Raw genomic sequence first — 19,269 nt, forward strand, 5'->3', positions numbered from 1 at the left:
GAAGTAAGTCAGAGAAAGACAAATATCATATGATATCACTTATATGTGGAATCTTTAAAAATATTATACACATGAACTTATTTACAAAACAGTTACAGACATTAAAAACAAACTAGTGTTATTTGTTTGAAGGCAACGGCACCCCACTCCAGTACTCTTGCTTGGAAAATCCCATGGATGGAGGAGCCTGGTGGGCTGCAGTCCATGGGGTTGCTAAGAGTTGGGCACGACTGAGTGACTTCACTTTCACTTTTCACTTTCATGCACTGGAGAAGGAAATGGCAACCCACTCCAGTGTTCTTGCCTGGAGAATCTCAGGGACGGGGAGCCTGGTGGGCTGCCGTCTATGGGGTCACACAGAGTCGGACACGACTGAAGTGACTTAGCAGCAGTAGCAGTGTTATCAAAGGGGATAGTGAGAGGAGCAGAGAGAGATAAATTAGAGTTTTGGATCAACAGATATCACTATTCTATATAAAATAGCTAAACAACAAGGACTGACTGTATAGCATAAGGAACAGTATTCAGAATCCTGTAATAATTATAATGAAAAAGAATCCACAGGACTTCCCTCGTAGTCTGGTGGTTAAGACTGCACTTTCTTTGCAGAAGGTCCTCGTTTGATCACTACTTTGAAAAGCTCTGACAAATCTAGATAGTATATTAAAAAGCAGAGACATTACTTTGCCAACAAGGGTCCATATAGTCAGAACTACGGTTTTTCCAGTAGTCATGTATGGTGTGAGAGTTGGACTATAAAGAAAGCTAAGCACTGAAGAATCGATGCTTCTGAACTGTGGTGTTGGAGAAGACTCTTGAGAATCCCTGGGACTTCAAGGAGTTCAAACCAGTCCATCCTAAAAGAAATCAGTCCTGAATAGTCATTGGAATGACTGATACTGAAGCTCCAATACTCTGGCCACCTGATGCGAAGAACTGACTTGCCGGGGACCAGCCCCGGCTGATCCAGGGAATTCGAAGCGGGGACGGCGTCGGCGAGGATCAGGAAACACTTGCTTAATTAAATGTTAATTAAGGATATAAAGAGTAATAGAATGAGGATAGCTCAGTAAGGAAATTCAGTGGAGAAAAGAGGCTGAATAATTCAGCCAGAAGGTAAGAGAAAGAACGACATGGTGAGACCAAGTTTCGGTGAACAAGGCCCGCACTTTATTTTCCAAAGTAGTTTTTATACCTTAAGTTATGCATAAAGGATAATGGGGGAAGGGGTAGAGTCTTGCAGCAAACCAGGCTTTCTTCCTGCAAACTTATCATATGCAAAAGCTTAGGTGATTTGCATCATCTTCTGGCCCGGAGGCCTTTTTCTCTAAAGGTGATTATTCTAAAGTCAGGCGCCAGCCTCCAAAAAGTGTTAGATAAAGTTGCATTCCTACAGAGCAAAGGTGTGGTGGGCTATAACAAGAAAAAGAATTAACTCAAGGGTCCCAGGTTACAAACATTAAAGCTACTACTTACACCAATTATATTAATCAATACACTGCCAGGGACACAGCAGGTAAGGGATATGGAAACTTAGCAGCAAACATTGGCCCAATAAGTGAAAATCCCTTCACCAATACAATTTCTAATCAATCTTTTAACTACTCAAAAGAATCTGTGTTTAGACAGTTTAGAACATCTCCTGCCTCTCACAGTTGGGAGGCTCTGAACAATCACATGTGGCCGGAAAACCTATTCAGGCAGGCTAGAGGATTTCCAAAGGAGTTTGTAGGTTAAACACTGTCACACCCAGGAATTATTAACTGGAGCTGTAAGCTAACTTTTTTCAGAGAGGTAGTGGGGGACAGCCCCCCGTAAAGTCAGAGGTGTAGGTGAAAGCACAAAGCAGAAAGTAGGCAGACTCTGGTTTTGGGGGTAGATTGCTCAAGAATTTCCAGGGGGACTCCTGAAGCTCGATCCCGCCTTTGCGTGTGCCGAGCCTCCTTCCTCATGACCTTTGTCATGGGCGGAGTTCCTCACGCTGGCTACCGGCAGTGATAGAATTCCAGTTGAGCTATTCCAGATCCTGAAAAGTGCTGCACTCAATATGCAATATGCACTCAATATGCAATATGCCGGCTCCCGGCATCTGACTCATTGGAAAAGACCCTGTTGGTGGAAAGATTGAAGGCAGGAGGAGAAGGGGATGACAGAGGATGAGATGGTTGGATGGCATCACCGACTCTATGGACGTGAGTTTGAGCAAGCTCTGGGAGATGGTGAAGGACAGGGAAGCCTGGTGTGCTGCAGTCCGTGGGGTTGTGAAGAGTCAGACATGTCCGAGCAACTGAACAACAACAAAGGGGAACTAAGATCCCACGAGTCACACAACATGGTCACAAAAAAGTATCTGGAAAAGATTCTAAATCATTTTACTACACAACTGAAGTCACTTTGTTATTATAGTTGAAATGAACACATTGTTGTAAATTAACTATTGCTAAGTCGCTTCAATTGTGTCCGACTCTGTGTGACCCCATAGACGGCAGCCCACCAGGCTCCCCCGTCCCTGGGATTCTCCAGGCAAGAACAATGGCAACTGGAGTGGGTTGCCATTTAATTAACTATACTTCAAATTAAAAAAATAATTGTGTGTTAATTAAGAGCAAATGGACTGTGAGTAGGAACACTGATTGATTTTATAACTGAAGCTTTGTACTAAGTATTTGGGATATCCAGATGCAAAGTTCTGGGTTCTGGCAGAGTAGGCATTGGAAAGATATTGGAAGTTTGGCTTTTGATGTGTTACTAGATTTTTTTTTTCTCTGATTACAAAAATCTCTCTGTAAAAGCTAGGGCTCAGCTATGTACCAGCTATTCCTTCAAAAAGAAAAGTCAAGTAGCTAGTTTAAATTATTGTTATGGGTCAAGTGGGGTGTAAGTAATTTAAGAGTTTAGAATGAAATTTAAGATTTTGAAATTTTAACTTCTTTGTTTTTTATGACTTCGTCACTGGCCATGACTATGACCTTCTGGTCTCCCTTCCTAAAGAATCTTTGAGCTGGGGATTCTTGCCCCAGCAGCCCACTTGACTTTGTCTTCCTCATTCCTGGGAGTAAAGGATGGAGTACTTGGGTTATGTCATGTCCCTACTCAAAAATGTTGAGTACAGGTTGATTCAAACTCCTTAGAATGGCATTCAAGCTCTCCACAATCTGAGCCTAATCTATTTTTCCACCTATCTACCTAACTTCTCTGCCCCAGGTATTACAAAGTCAGGGATAGTTAGGATTACTAGAGAAAATACAACATGGCCAGTTAAATTTAAATTTGCGATAAATAACAAAGGAATAATATTTTAGTATAAATATGTCTCACGCAGTATTTTGTATCAGTTAAGTTCAGTTGCTCAGTCGTGTCCAACTCTTTGCGACCCCATGAACTGCAGCACACCAGGCCTCCCTGTCCATCACCAACTCCTGGAGTTTACTCAGACTCATGTTCCTTGAGTCAGTGATGCCATCCAACCATCTCATCCTCTGTTGTCCCCTTCCCCTCCTGCCATCAATCTTTCCCAGCATCAGGGTCTTTTCCAATGAGTCAGCTCGCCACATCAGGTGGCCAAAGTATTGGAGTTTCAGCTTCAACATCAGTCCTTCCAATGAACACCCAGGACTGATCTCCTTTAGGATGGACTGGTTGGATCTCCTTGCAGTCCAAGGGACTCTCAAGAGTCTTCTCCAACACCACAGTTCAAAAGCATCAATTCTTCGGCCCTCAGCTTTCTTTATAGTCCAACTCTCACATCCATACATGACCACTGGAAAAACCATAGCCTTGACTAGACAGACCTCTGTTGGCAAAGTAATGTCTCTGCTTTTTAATATGCTGTCTAGGTTGGTCATAGATTTTCTTCCAAGGAGTAAGCGTCTTTTAATTTCATGGCTGTAGTCACCATCTGCAGTGATTTTGGACCCCAAAAAATAAAGTCTGCCACTGTTTCCACTGTTTCTCCATCTAATTGCCATGAAGTGATGGGGCCAGATGCCATAATCTTCGTTTTCTGAATGTTGAACTTTAAGCCAACTTTTTCATTCTTCTCCTTTACTTTCATCAAGAGGCTCTTTAGTTCTTCTTCACTTTCTGCCATAAGGGTAGTGTATTTGGTATATACTTATATTTATCAGTTATCTGTTCACCTAAAATACGAATTTACCTGGATCACCATGTGGTTTTATCTGCTGAATTTGACAACCTTACTGGTAGTAGTGATAACAGGAGGGCTTAGAGTTTGCTCTTTGCCTTCTGTTTGTCAGGCATCATGTATGTCATATTAATTTCATTATCTCATTTAACCAAAATTATATCTGATCCCAGACATTCGGAGTCAGTGCTAGGGGATGACCCTTGGGAACCGTATATGTTTTTTAAGTGCCTCAAGTTATTCTTAGTCCACGTGAAGAAGCACCATGATCTTGACCATTGCTTCTCAGACATAAAAATGCAGACAAGTCACCAGAGGAGGCAGGTTTTGCTTGAGCAGGTGTGGAGTGGGGTCTGAGATACTTTTACAAGCTCCCAGGTGATTTTGGCATCGGTGTTAGTTCCAAACTCCACATTGAGTAGCTGTGTCCTAGACACCCCTAAACAAGAAGCAGCAGCATTCCCAACAGCTGTGATAGCAAAGGTTGTACATGATATCAAGATTTCAAACCATGGAAGGGGTACATGGAAATGGGACTGATTTCTTTATTCATGAGTAAACAATAACATCCATGGACGAGGAAGCTTTATGTGCCATTTTTGAAAGAAAGGTTTTTTTTTTCCTCCCCCAAAAAGGAAATGTCTTATTGATAGCTGAAGGATGCACAGTTGTTTTTTCCCCCACCGAGATGGGCATTTGGCTTCTTTAGGCTCGTCTTTCTCCTACGTGGTGTGGGGCATGACAGTCCCTAACCACGTTTACAGCTCTGCATCCCAGAACGGACCCTGGATGTGCAGGGCGCAGCGTGACTCTGCTTTGTAGAAATAGTTTCTCAGTGCTAGAGTCATGGTGATAAATTTATAATGTGACTGCAGATCTTTTCCCCCTCTTATGTACAGAAAATTTAATAGTTTTTCTGAGAGTAGCTTAGTTCTCTCAGCAGAATCTAGTTAAGTCAAAAATATTAAAAAATGCTACTGTGTCAGAAGAACTGATTGAAAGCTGAAAGAGTTAGCCAGACTGCTAACAGGGATGAAAAGAAATCCTGCTGTGGGAGTCAGTTCATCCATAAACATGCCGGAGTGGAGGCAGATTGTATATGTGAGGCGGTTGGCTTCTCAGAGCCATCTGTCTGTCTACTTCATTATCTCTTTGTTTTTCTAATTAATAGATTAGAGATGTCTTTGTGGCTGCCTTTCAAAATTTAGCAGTTCTCACCCAGAAAGAACACTCCCAGAGACTTATCCATCATATATTAGATTCTCCCAAGATGTTGCACTGTGCCCTCTATCATGGCAGATATGAAGATCAACCAGACAAAACCCAGAGCATAAGACACAAGATGTCGAAGTGATACAGGAAGCAGAGGACTGAGAGATGAATCCTGTTTGAGGGAGGCATGGATAGGGAAAAGTCTTAAGGAGACTGTGGTATCGGAGCCAGGCTTGGAATGGTGGCTAGAATTTGGGCTCACAGAGATGTAAGCGGAAACTATCTCTGGGAGGGAGCACAGGCTGAGCAAAGGCACCACGGCATGGAGACCTTATACTGAGTATTGGAAATTAAATGTTCAGTTTTGTTGAAGTGGAACATACACAGAGGGGAGAGATTGCAAAGGTAGCTAGGGACATATCTGTTCATGGAGAAGTTTCCAGGAGTTTATTTGGTGTGGGGGGAACTGGGGGAACCAGGGGCATGTTAGCAGAGAAGTGACCAGGTACAAACTCTGCTTTAGGAGACTGGGTGTTTGGACTGAGGAGCGAGTTGAGGGGGGGCTGAGATGCATTTGAACTGTGCAGTCAATACATGTCAAGACCCTGACTGTGGGTGATGGCAGAGAGACTAGAGGGGAGAGGGCCTTTTCAAGAGGATTTCTGACCCTTTACAACCCACTAGCTGTGGGAGCAGGAAAAAGGAATATATCATAGGTACTGAGGCTTCATGCCCAGGTGCTATGTTTGAAGCGGTGCTTTAAACAAATTGGAGCTCCAGAGTTGTTGGGGAGGTTGGGGGGAGCCCATGTGTAGGAAAAGTGAAAAGTGAAAGTGAAGTCACTCAGTCGTGTCCGACTCTTTGCGACCCCATGGACACCAGGCTCCTCCGTCCATGGGATTTTCTAGGCAAGAGTACTGGAGTGGGTTGCCTTTTCCTTCTCCAGGGAACTTCCCGACCCAGGGATCAAACCCAGGTCTCCTGCATTGTAGACAGACGCTTTACTGTCTGAGCCAAAGAAGATGAATTTAGTTATTTGTACTATAAGTACAAGAACTGAGTGTCTCGTTCACACACTACCCATGGCACAGAGTCTGGCAGGTGAGCGGTACCCAGTGACCTTTTGTCAACTTGGAAATGCCAACTAGGCTGCTCAGGAGAAATCGTAAAAGAAGGCATTTGGAAGTAGGTTCTGGGGCTTGATGCAGAAACTGGCCCTAGAGTTGGGCAATGAAGACATCTTTGAACAGAGATGCAGAGCATACAGGAAAGGAGTGTGTGTTGGAGGGGCAGGCATGAGGAAGAGAGGGGCTAACGCAGACTTTTCATAAATGCTTAGGAGGGGAGAGGAGAAAAGGCATTAAACAAATGGTTTGAAAGATAGGAAAAGTCTCTTACCTGGAGGCCAGGGGGTGTTTCAGGATGGAGTAGGTGGTCATAACTGACTAAGGACGTTGGCTGTGGCAGAGAGAAAAATATTCTAGAGAGTGGAAAGGACAGATGTCAGATTAATTGCTAAATGGAGTTTTAATGTATGTTTTTAAAGAGAAGGAAACAAATCGGTGTTAAAAAATTGTTCATAAGGTACTGTGGTCTATTTGTTTTGTATAATACTGCTAATAACATAATTATATTATAGAGTAGAGCAGCTGAAAAAAACATTACTCATCTTCTGCAAAGAAATAATTATGAATTTGTAGCCATTATCCAGTACTTCTGCATCAGCTCATGCCAATAATCATATCTGGAGTGTCTATAGGAGATAAATTGGCCAACCAGGAGCGGACTGGGTTAGCTTGCTGCTATCTCATTTTATTTATATTTCCAGGTTGAAAACTCTGTCACTTACTGGTACCTCTAGATTTAACAGTAAAATGTACTTTTACTGTTCCCATTTAAACAGTCAAAAAGCAGTGATGAAATGGTAGAGGATTGCTCAGAGCAGCTGGGCAGAGGGGGAGAGGCAGCTTCCAATTGACCATCCCTAGGGTTGAACTGTCTCAGTCAAAGGATCCTCTAAGACTGCACACCACACATTTGTCCTGTGGATTGCCGGATGAGTAAAGAAACCTCTTGTTTGCTGCCCCGCTCTGCCCCGGGCATACTACATTTATAATATAAGGACCTTGGCAGAGATGTGGTTAACAGTTCTGTGATGGTGGCCCCTGCAGATTCCTGCTTCACATCTTACACTGTGTGTGATCACAGATCATATGTTTTCAGGATCATGAAGCAATGTATTGTTCTCCTAGAGATGCCCCCCCTCCTCCAGTAGAGAGAAATCAGTTATATAGCTGTGACATGGAGGCGCATGCTGGCTGGATCGCTGCAAAGCCCTTAGGAAAGCCCAAGAAAGGCCATGGGATTGCCAGATTCTTCCCAGGGTAAGGAAAGTACTTCCTCTGCCCCCCGCCCTGGGCATCCTGGGCTGCTCTTGTTTGGTAGAGACCCCCAGCACTTCCCCCATCTTTGGGCCTGAGAGGAATTCCTCTGCATGGCCTCTTTCCCTAAGCATCCTTTCATCACATGGATTGACGTGAGTTGGAGGGAACTGGTTGGGAAGCTAAACTTGATACAATGTGAACCATCCCATTCTTGCTGAAACTGTATCTTCCTGTCACCTCAGCAGCTCAGCATCCTCCTGAACATCTCTCAGCTCCTCTAAAATGCCTCCTGCATTCTACTTGTGCATGCTAAGTTGCTTCAGTCGTGTCCGACTCTTTGTGACCCCATGGACTGTAGCCCACCAGGCTCCTCTGTCCATGGGAATTCAGACAAGAATACTGGAGTGGGTATTGATCTCCTCCAGGGATGAAACCAGCATCTCTTAAGTCTCCTGCATTTGCAGGTGGATTCTTTACCGCTGGCGCCACCTGGGAAACCTGCATTCTACTCTCTGTCTGCTAAAGAAGGCTTTCCCAAGGCGTAGCTCTCGGGGCTTTGTTTACCTCTGTTCACAACATGAATTACCTTTCTTTGCTCAGTCATCTAGCAAACTCTTAGTGCCTTCTCTGTGCCGGGTTCCAGACCAGGTGCTGGAGTCACAAGGGTGTGGTCCTTGCTTTGGGGGCACTTCTAGGCCAGAGAAGGAGACAGACATGTGTCAGATAAGGGCACCTAATTGGTTACAGATGCTCCAGCAGGAAGATTAAACAGAAGGAACAGTGCTCTGAATGCAGGACTAGAAAGATTTAATAGAAGCAACCCTAGATTTTCCTGATGATTTCCAGACCATGTATTAAGATGCCTTATGTGTTTCCATTAGGATGTGAATGCATTAGATGGTGCATTAGATGGTTCCATTAGGTGGTGACTGCAGTCATGAAATTAAAAGATGCTTTCTCCTTGGAAGAAAAACTATGACAAACCTAGACAGCATATTAAAAAGCAGAGACATTACTTTAACAACAAACATCCATATGGTTAAAGCTATGGTTTTCTAGTAGTCACATATGGATGTGAGAGTTGGACCATAGGGAGGGGTGAGCACCGAAGAATTGATGCTTTTGAACTGTGGTGTTGGAGAAGATTCTTGAGAGTCCCTTGGACTGCAAGGAGATCCAACCAGTCCATCCTAAAGGAAATCAGTTCTGAATATTGGGGCTGATGCTGAAGCCCCAATACTTTGGCCACCTGATGCAAAGAACTGACTCACTGGAAAAGACCCTGATGCTGGGAAAGACTGAGGGCAGGAAGAGAAGGAAGTGACAGAGGATGAGATGGTTGGTGGCATCACTGACTCATTGGACATGAGTTTGAGCAAGTTCTGGGAGATGGTGAAGGACAGGGAAGTCGCGTGCTGTGGTTCCTGGGGTTGCAAAGAGTCATACACAACTGAGTGACTGAACAACAGCAACAGTTAGGATGTGAAGGAAAGAGGCTCAGGATGAACAAAGGCTTTGATGCAGAGATGCATTTGAATCTTACATCTGGAGTTGTGTGACTTTGGGGTATTTCTTAAACTCTCTGAGCTTAGTTTACTGGAAAGAGAAAGTAAATGATATCTTTGTCTTACAAATTTCTTTTTCTTCTTCACTGTGATTATCACTTTTCCATAACCTCTCATCCTCTGTTCCTGATTTGGGGGTGTCAGTAGGCAGATAAGAACAAGTGGGGTGAAAGCTTCCAAGCTGTTTTAGTGACTTTCTAGTAGTCATGGACTTCTTAAAGCTGACCTTAGGTGCCCAGAAATGTTTCTTCTGTCCTTGTACCAGCCAAGTGCAATAGCTTACAGCCAGTTGCTAGTACAAAATGTCACCTTAAAGAGTTGTGGTGAGAATTAGAGAGTGTGTGTGAAAAGCACCTGGTGCTGGAGGACAGTACTAGTAAATTCACCTCCCCATCACTGACAAATTTAGCACATTTTAGAGTATGCAATACAATAAAATTTCCTATATGCACCATGCTGAACAGTAGATCCCTAGGACTTATTCATCTTGCATAAGTGAATTTATGTACTGTCATTAACACCTCCCCAGTTCCCTTTGCCCCAGCTGCTTGTAACCACTTATCTACTCTCTGCTGACTTTGATGGAGAAGGCAATGGCACCCCACTCCAGGATTCTTGCATGAAAAATCCCATGGACGGAGGAGCCTGGTAGGCTGCAGTCCACGGGGTCACGAAGAGTCGAACACGACTGAGCAACTTCACTTTCACTTTTCACTTTCATGCATTGGAGAAGGAAATGGCAACCCACTCCAGTGTTCTTGCCTGGAGAATCCCAGGGATGGGAGAGCCTGGTGGGCTGCCATCTATGGGGTCGCACAGAGTCGGACATGACTGAAGTGACTTAGCAGCAGCAGCAGCTGCTGAGTTTGAGTATTTTATTCCTGATATAAGTGGGATCATGTAGTATTTGTTCTTCTGTGTCTGACTTCTTTCATTTAGCATAATGTCTTATAAGTTTATCTGTGTCATTGCAAATAGCAAGCTTGTCTTCCTTTTTAAGGCTGAATAATAGTCCGTTGTATGTGTGTACCACATTTAAAAAATCCATTCACCTGTCAGTGGATATTTAATTTGTATCCTGTTTTATTGTAAGTAATAATGCAATGAACATGGGAGTATAGATATCTCTTAGGGATACTGATTTTTGTTCTTTGGGGGTATATACCCAGATATATGGAGAAGGAAATGGCAACCCACTCCAGTATTCTTGCCTGGAGAATCCCATGGACAGAGGAGCTTGGTGGTCTACACAGTCCATAGGGTTGTAAAGAGTCAGATACGACTTAGCAACTAAACCACCACCACCCAGAAATAGGATTGCTGGGTCGTATGATAGTTCTATTTTTAAATTTTGGGCAACATTCCATTATGTTTTCCAGTAGGTTGCAGGGTTTCCTTTCTTCACATTGTTACCAGCATCTATCTTTTGATTTTTGATGATAGCCATCCTCATAGATGTGAGATATCTCATTATGGTTTTGGTTTGCCTTGTCCTGATGACAGTGATGATAAGCATTTTTTAATGTACCTCTTGGGAGTTTGTATATCTTTATGGAGAAATATCTACTCACTTTTTTTACCTGTTTTTAATCATTTCTGTTTTTTTTTTCTTTTTTTTTTTTTTGCTATTGAGTTGTAGGAATTCCTTATATAATTTGGATATTAACCCTTTATCAGATATGTAATTTACAAATATTTGAAAAGGAAAAAATATTGAAAGCAACAAAAGAAAAATGACTCACCACTTATAAGGGAGCAATCACTAAGGGAATAATTTTTTTAAATGTAGTGAGAAATCATTAAAGAAATTTAAGTGTTATATTAGAATATATTAACATAATTCAAAGAAAATAATAAAGGTGGAATATACAGGAGAAAAGACATGAGTCATAGAAAACAAAAAGTAAAAAGTGGTAAAGTTAGCTATATTTATGACATTAAATATTTATGAATTAGACAATACAATCAAAAGGCAGAGATTGTCAGGCTCAATTATAAGAAAAAGATCCATTTGACAGCTGACTTCTTATCAGACTAGTCTACAAAGCTACAGTAATCAAAATGGCATGATATTGGCATAAAAACAGACATATAGGTAAATAGGACAGAATAGAGAGGCCAGAAATAAACCATGCACCTGTGGTCAATCTATAACAAGGTAGGCAGAAATGCATAGTGTAGAAAAGACAGTCTCTTCAAGTGGTGGTGAGCTGGACAGCTACATGTAAAATAAATGCTATTTGAAGATTTCCTCCTACCATACACAAAAACAAACTCAAAATGGATTAAAATCTAAATGTAAGACCTGAAACCTTAGAACTCCTAGGAGAGAACATAAGTAAAACCCTCTTTGACATAAATTGTAGTAGTATTTTTCTAGATCTGTTTCCTAAGGCAAAAGAAATAAAAGCAAAAATAAATTAGATGTAATTAAAGTCAAAAGCTTCTGCAGCAAAGGAAAGTGTCATAAAAAAAAAAGACAAACCTATGAAATAGAAGAAAATAGTTACAAATGCTATGACTGATAAGGGATTAATATCCAAAATATATGAACACCTTATACAACTCACTATCCACAAAACAAATAACCCAATCAAAAGATGGGCAGAAGACCTGAATAGACATTTTTCCAAGATGTATGGATGAATATCAGACACATGAAAAGATGCTCAACATCACTAAATGCTAGATAAATGCAAATCAAAACAACAATGAAATATCACTTCACACCTGTCAGAATGGTTATTATCAAAATGTCTATAAATAACAAATGTTGGCAAGGATGTGGAGAAGAGACCCTTATATAGTGTTGGTGGGAATGTAAATTGGTGTAGCCACTGTGGAAAAAGAATATGCAGGTTCCTCAAAAAACTAAAAACCAGAGCTACCATATGATCCAGGAATTCAACTTCTGGATATACATATATTAAAAAAAGAAAAGACTAATTCATAAAGGTACATGCATCCTAGTGTTCATAGCAGCATTATTTATAAAACCAAGAAATGGAAGCAACCCAAGTGTTCATCGACAAACCAATGGATAAAGAAGATTTGATGTATATAGACAGTGGAATATTACTCAGCCAGAAAAAAGAATGAAATATTGTGATTTGCAGCAATGTGGACAGGCCTAGAGAATACTATGCTTGTTGAAATAAGGCAGACAATGAATGACAGATTCTGTATAATATCACCTATATGTGGAATCTAAAAAATGAAATGTGAATATGTATCAATTCAGTTGCTCAGTCGTGACTGACTCTGCAACCCCATGGACTGCAGCACGCCGGTCTTCCCTGTCTTTCGCCATCTCCTGGAGCTTATTCAAACTCATGTCCATTGAGTTGGTGATGCCATCCAACCATCTCATCCTCTGTCATCCCCTTCTCATCCTGCCTTCAATCTTTCCCAGCATCAGGGTCTTTTCCAATGAATCGGTTCTTCGCATGAGATGGCCAAAGTATTGGACTTTCAGCTTCAATGAATATTGAAAAAAAAAGTCCTTCCAATGAATATTCAGGATTGATTTCCTTTAGGATGGACTGGTTGGATCTCCTTGCAGTCCAAGGAGCTCTCAAGAGTCTTCTCCAGCACCGCAATTTGAAAGCATTAATTTTTCGGTGCTCAGCTTTCTTTATAGTCCAGCTCTCACATCCATACATGACTACTGGAAAAACCATAGCTCTGACTATATGGACATTTGTCGACAAAGTAACATCTCAGCTTTTTAACATGCTGCTAAATTTGTTATAGCTTTTTTTCCAAGAAGCAAGCGTCTTTTAATTTCATGGCTGCAGTCACTGTCCACAGTGATTTTGGAGCCCCCCAAAATAGTTTGTCACTGTTTCCATTGTTTCCCCATCTATTTGCCATGAAGTGATAGGACCAGATGCCATGATCTTAGTTTTCTGAATGTTGAGCTTTAAGCCAACGTTTTCACTCTCCTCTTTCACTTTCATCCAGAGACTCTTCCGTTCTTCTTCGCTTTCTGCCATAAGGGTGGTGTCATCTGCATATCTGAGGTTATTGATATTTCTCCCGGCAATCTTGATTCCAGCTTGTGCTTCATCCAGCCCAGCATTTCACATGTTGTGCCCTGCATTTAAGTTAAATAAGCAAGGTGACAATATACAGCCTTGATGTACTCCTTTCCCAATTCAGAATCAGTCCACTGTTCCATGTCCGGTTCTAATTGTTGCTTCTTGACCTGCATACAGATTTCTCAGGCATGTCAGGTGGTCTGGTAGTCCCATCTCTTTAAGAATTTTCCACAGTTTGTCGTGATCCATACAGTCAAAGGCTTTGGCATAATCAATAAAGCAGAGATAGATGTTTTTCTGGAACTCTCTTGCTTTTTTGATGGTCCAACGGATGTTGGCAATATGACCTCCGGTTCCTTTGCCCTTTCTAAAACCAGCTTGAACATCTGGAAGTTTACAATTCACATACTGTTAAAACTTGGCTTGGAGAATTTTGAGCGTTACTTTGCTAGTGTGATAAGAATACAATTGTGTGGTTGTTTGAGCATTCTTTGGCATTGCCTTTCTTTGGGATTGGAATGAAAACTGACCTTTTCCTGTCCCATGGCCACTGCTGAGTTTTCCAAATTTGCTGGCATATTGAGTGCAGCACTTTCACAGGATCATCTTTCAGGATTTGAAATAGCTCAACTGGAATTCCATCACCTCCACTAGCTTTGTTCATAGTGATGCTTCCTAAGGCCCATTTGACTTCGCTTTCCAGGATGTCTTGCTTTGGTGAGTGATCACACCATCATGGTCCTCTGGGTCATGAAGATATTTTTTGTATAGTTCTTCTGTGTATTAGCAAAATAGAAACAGACTTACAGATATAGAAATAAAACTACTGGTCACCAGTGAGGAGAGCTAAAGGGTATGGAGTTTCTTTTTGGTGATGAAATGTGCTGCTGTATTGATGATCGTGTATATCCGTGAATAAAATAAAAACATTGAATTTTCTATTCTAAATGGGAGAATTGGATTGTATATGAATTATATCTCAATAAAGCTCTTTTCTAAAAAGAATAGACATGTCAGGTTGCTTGGGAAATTGTCTGGCTTGCTTGGTAAAGTTAGTCCCTTTCCCATGCCTTGCCCTATTTGTTCATCTCTTCCATCTGCCTGTTCCTGAGTAATTTCCTTTGATAATAAACTGGTAAATCTAGTTAGTAAAATGTATCTCTGAGTTTGGTGAGCCTCTCTAGCACAGTAATTGGATCCTAGGAAGGGGCTGTGGGAACCTGACTAGCCAGTTGGTCAGAAGCACAGGTGGCAGAACCCTGTGATATGGGTCTGAAATGCAGGAGATGAGCCACCCAGCACTATGGGATTGGTGCTGTCTCTGGGTGGACAGTGCCAGAATTGTTCATTGCTTGGTGGTGTTGGGAAAGATACACATAGGGTCTGTGTGTTAGGGATCGCAGTTCATGTCAGGAAGATATTTATGATCTGCACTGTAGAACAAGGACTCTGTGGTAGCAAATAATTGACGGAAGAAAAGCCAACCAGACTTGAATAATGCAAAATGTTTGGTGACACCTTGACTTTATGAGCCTGTTCTTTTGCTGCCACTAAAGACAAATCATTGGTTAAATTATGTGACTTACTGCATTTTGTTTTGTGTTTTTAAATACCAAGGCTTTTCAACTTGACACTAAATTCCATATGATATTTTCATTAAGAATGCCACACAACTGAGGTATGATTTTGACATTCTGCATGTCTTTTTTTGTCCTTTCTTGGGATGTGCTGTTGCTGGGGCTAGAACTCATGACCTTACAATTGAGTTGTATATATGTTTTTTAAATAGTTTAAGACTTGTAAGAAGTTGCAAAAATAGTACAAATAGTACATGGAGTTCCTGTTTACCCTTCACCCAGCCTCTCTCAAGGATAATATCTTACAAAACCTTAATATATATAAGGAAATTGACATTGGTGTGATATTAACTCAGAGACAGACTTTTTTTGGATTTCTTCATTTTTTTTTTAAACATCTCTCTCTCTCTTTTTTTGGTAGTGGTGGGATAGGGGAGAATTGGGGATAGTTCTAAGAAATTTGGGCTTCCCAGGTCGTGCTAGTGGGAAAGAATCTGCCTGCCAATGCAGGAGACGTAAGAGATGCAGGTTTGATCCCTGGGTCGGGAAGATTCCCTGCAGGAGGGCACGGCAACCCGCTCCAATATTCTTGCCTGGAAAATCCCATTGCAGAGGAGCCTGGCAGGCTACAGTCCGTAGGGTCACAAAGAGTCAGACATGACTGAAGCAACTTAGCACGCACTAAGAAATTTTATTACATATATGGATTTATATAGCCTCCCCACACAATCAGGGTCCAGACCTGTTTCATCACCACAAAGAAATCACCTCACGTTACTCCTCTACATCCTTTATAGCCACACATCTCCCTAACCCTTAACCCCGGCAACCACTGTGCTCCGTCTCTGTGATGATGCCATTTTGAGAACATTTTAGAAAGGGAATCTTCCAGTCTGTAACTTTTTGAGATTGATCCCCTCCCCAGCAGTAATGCCCATCATCAGTGGTTTCATGTTTTAATCATATGTTCCTATTTATTGCTGAATAGCATGAGTAGTATCTGTTGAGCTGGGGTTTTTTGATTTGTTCGGTTTTTCTTAAGACCAAACTCAGAAAGACCACGTCAGTAGCTGAGTAGGTTCCAGAACTGGGAGCAGCTGCGCTGAGCCTGGGGGCAGGGGGATGGGCAGCAGGGCAGACTCTTGGGTAGAAAGCAGAAGGGAATCCCGATCAGAGTAGAAGCTGTTCTGCACGCCCAGACCAGGAGAGTGAGCGCTGTGCAGAGATGCGCCAAGGATCAGAAAGGAAGATTGGGGGACTGGGGTGGGGGGTGGGGTGGGGGGTTGGTAACCTAAAATCTTTTCTACCTGTCCCTAGCTAACCCCAGGGCCTCAAGCCCACTGTTCTCCCTGAGTCTCCTGATATTGTTTCTGCCCTGCGGTATCTTGGGTTCATATCAGGCCCAGAATAGAAATGAAGATAAGTGATAAGGGTGTGAATACCCTCAGGGGTAAGAGCTTTGGGCATTTTTTTTTTTTTTCAAAGTAAAGGAAATTTTTATCATTTGACCTCACAGGTGGCACAACAGTGTTCCACATCCCTGCACTGTGGCATCTGAGGCGATTCCAAAGTCTTTTAAAGTCAGGGAAGAGGAAGAAAGTGGAAACTGGGTTTCTTAATTGCAAGTTTGTAATTAGAACCAACAAACCCGTATTTGAGTAGTTAAATCTCTTTACTTAGCCCAGATCTGATTGTAAGGTAATAGAAGGAATGGAGCTTGCAACAAGTTAAAATAAAAGGCACCTTTGTGGAGTCATCATTTGATCTTATGGTAAGTCAATCCTGCAGGTATCTATGAGGTGGGGTCCAACCATTAGACAGCTGCACCTATTAAATGCTGTCTCAGAAAATGCTTCATTGGTTACTTGCCCCTCACTTTCAAGTTTTGGAATGTGGCAGTGTGGGGGGCCCCATTTATGTTCCTTCCAAAAGATGGCAGAGATCTTTTGGATTGACACTAACAACAGAGCCCTTATTGTTCAACAGACTCATTGTTTTGGACACCACTGGCCAAGCTTTCTGCAGCAGAGCTCTTGGCCCACTTATATAGGGTTCAATAATCAAGAGTCAAGTTTGCCAATCAAAAGGTTTTTCTAAAAGGACATGCTTGGGCCTGAAGTTCCATGACACAGGAAGTCTCTCTACTTGATGTACATGATGCAAAATTAGAACACTGGGAGGAAGTTAAGGCACGTGAATGAGTTGTGCAGTACCGTCAGGCCCAGCCCTCAGCCAGCCCTGTGTGTGTGCTTAGTCACTCAGGCGTGTCTGACTCTTTGTGGCTCCCTGGACTGCAGCCTTTCAGGCTCCTCTGTCCATGGACTTCTCCAGGCAAGAATACTCAAGGGTTGCCATTCCCTACTCCAGGGGATCCTCCTGACCCAGGAGTTGAACTCCTGTCTCTTGCATCTCCTTCATCTCCTGCATTGGTAAGTATAGTCGTCACCACTAGTGCTACCTGGGAAGCCCATAATTACATGTAACCTCTTCTGCAGAGCTTAAGATATTTTCACATTTGATCATATTACTGACAAGAAAAACAGACTGGGGATCAGTCTGTTTTATTACCAAATAAACAATGGTAATACTGACACAGTAGGCATTGAACCTGTACCTTCAGAACCTAGCAAGTTTACTTTATGGAATTCTAGTCCTGTTACCAAACTAACTTTAAGACCATCAAGTTTGGGCTAAGTTTTTCATCTGGAAAATGAGTAATTTGACTCTATATCTCATGTCCTTTCCACCTCTATATCATCCTAGACCTTGTGTCTTGGTGGCCTTGAATGTGACTGATTAGTGTAAAGGGAAAAGCCCCAAGTTGCCACGACTTGCAAAGTTGAGTGCATGCATTCATATTGTTTCTGTGAGCTAGAAGAAGACAGCATTAGCTTGTCTTTCCAAGTGGGAAAACCCAGATAATAATAGTGGTGAATACTTGCCTAGGTTTTGTTGTTGCTGTTGAGTCGATAAGTCCTGTCCAACTCTTTGTGACCCCATGGACTGCAGCACCCCAGGCTTCCCTGTCCTTCACCATCTCCCAATAGTTGTTGGGAGCTTGCTCAAACTCATATCCATTGAATCGATGATGCCATCCAAACATCTCATCCTCTGTCATCTCCTTCTCCTCCTGCCCTCAACCTTTCCCAGCATCAGGGTCTTTTCAAATGAGTCAGTTCTTCATATCAAGTGGCCAAAGTATTGGAGCTTCAGCATCAGTCCTTCCACTGAATATTCAGGGTTGATTTCCTTTAGGATTGACTGGTTTGATCTCCTTACTGTCTAAGGGACTCTCAAGAGTCTTCTCTAGCACCACAGTTCTAAAGCATCAATTCTTTGGTGCTCAGCCTTTTTTATGGTCCAACTCTCATGTCTAACTTGACTACTGTAAAAATCATAACTTTGACTACACAAATCTTTGTTGGCAAAGTGATGTCTCTGCTTTTTAATATACTGTCTAGGTTTGTCATAGCTTTTCTTCCAAGAAGCAAGTATCTTTTAATTTCATGGCTGCAGTCACCATCTGCAATAATTTTGGAGCCCAAGAAAATAAAACCTATCACTGTTTCCACTTTCTCCCCATCTATCTGCCATGAAGTGATGGTACCAGATGCCATAGGTTTTACTATGCACCAGAAATCATTCTGAGGAGTTTATAAGATTTACATGATTTTATCTTATTAGTAACCCAGTAAAGAATGTATTATTATCCCTGTTTTACAGATAATGAAACTGATGCCCAGATAGGTTTAATTAGTCTCTCCAAGATCACATGACTAATAAGTGTCATCTGGCTAGAAGGCATGCAGTCCTCCATTGAGTGGCTGGTGGTGAAGAGTCTTTAGGCCCAGGAGTTGGAGTCAGTCTTTACTGACTGAGTCATTCCTAGGCTTAAAAAAAAAAAATCCTAACTTAGACAATGCACTTCACACCACTTTTGGGTTCTAAAATGATAGAGGAAAAATAAGTCACTGTGGGACAGAGAAAACCGCCTTTACGTTTGAGGCAGAATCCATGGAATCCACATTCATGGTGTCCAGACCCTTTCTTAAAATTCACATGATGGTGATATGTTGTTGTTCAGTAGCTAAGCTGTGTCTGACTCTTTGTGATCCCGTGGACGGCAGCACTCCAGGCTTCCTTGTCCTTTACCATCTTCTGGAGTTTGCTCAAATTCGTGTCCATTGAGTCAGTGATGTCATCCACCCATTACATCTCCTCTAATTGCTTTCTGCTCAAAATGGATGGCGATAAGTCTTGGTAGGCCATATTGGTAAAAGAGTCCCTGAGTTTCATGTGTAAATGCTCCCAGTGCCCCTGGGCTTCCTGACCCTGCATATGAATCAT

The 19,269-nt window shown here is 42.0% G+C and overlaps 1 protein-coding gene across 2 annotated transcripts in view; it reads left to right on the plus strand.

The window, feature by feature from the left end:
• SV2C (synaptic vesicle glycoprotein 2C) overlaps positions 1–19,269 on the plus strand; it is a 224,626-nt gene that overhangs the window by 56,771 nt on the left and 148,586 nt on the right. The window contains exon 1 of one of the 2 annotated variants that reach the window (XM_061430006.1): positions 17,186–17,351. The exons of the other annotated variant lie outside the window; for it this stretch is intronic. The gene's annotated coding sequence lies outside the window, so the exon portion shown is untranslated. Of the gene's footprint in view, positions 1–17,185; positions 17,352–19,269 lie in introns of those variants that run through there. 2 annotated transcript variants of the gene reach the window in all.

Source organism: Bos javanicus, chromosome 10, assembly GCF_032452875.1.
Source record: "Bos javanicus breed banteng chromosome 10, ARS-OSU_banteng_1.0, whole genome shotgun sequence".
Lineage (NCBI taxonomy): Eukaryota > Metazoa > Chordata > Mammalia > Artiodactyla > Bovidae > Bos > Bos javanicus.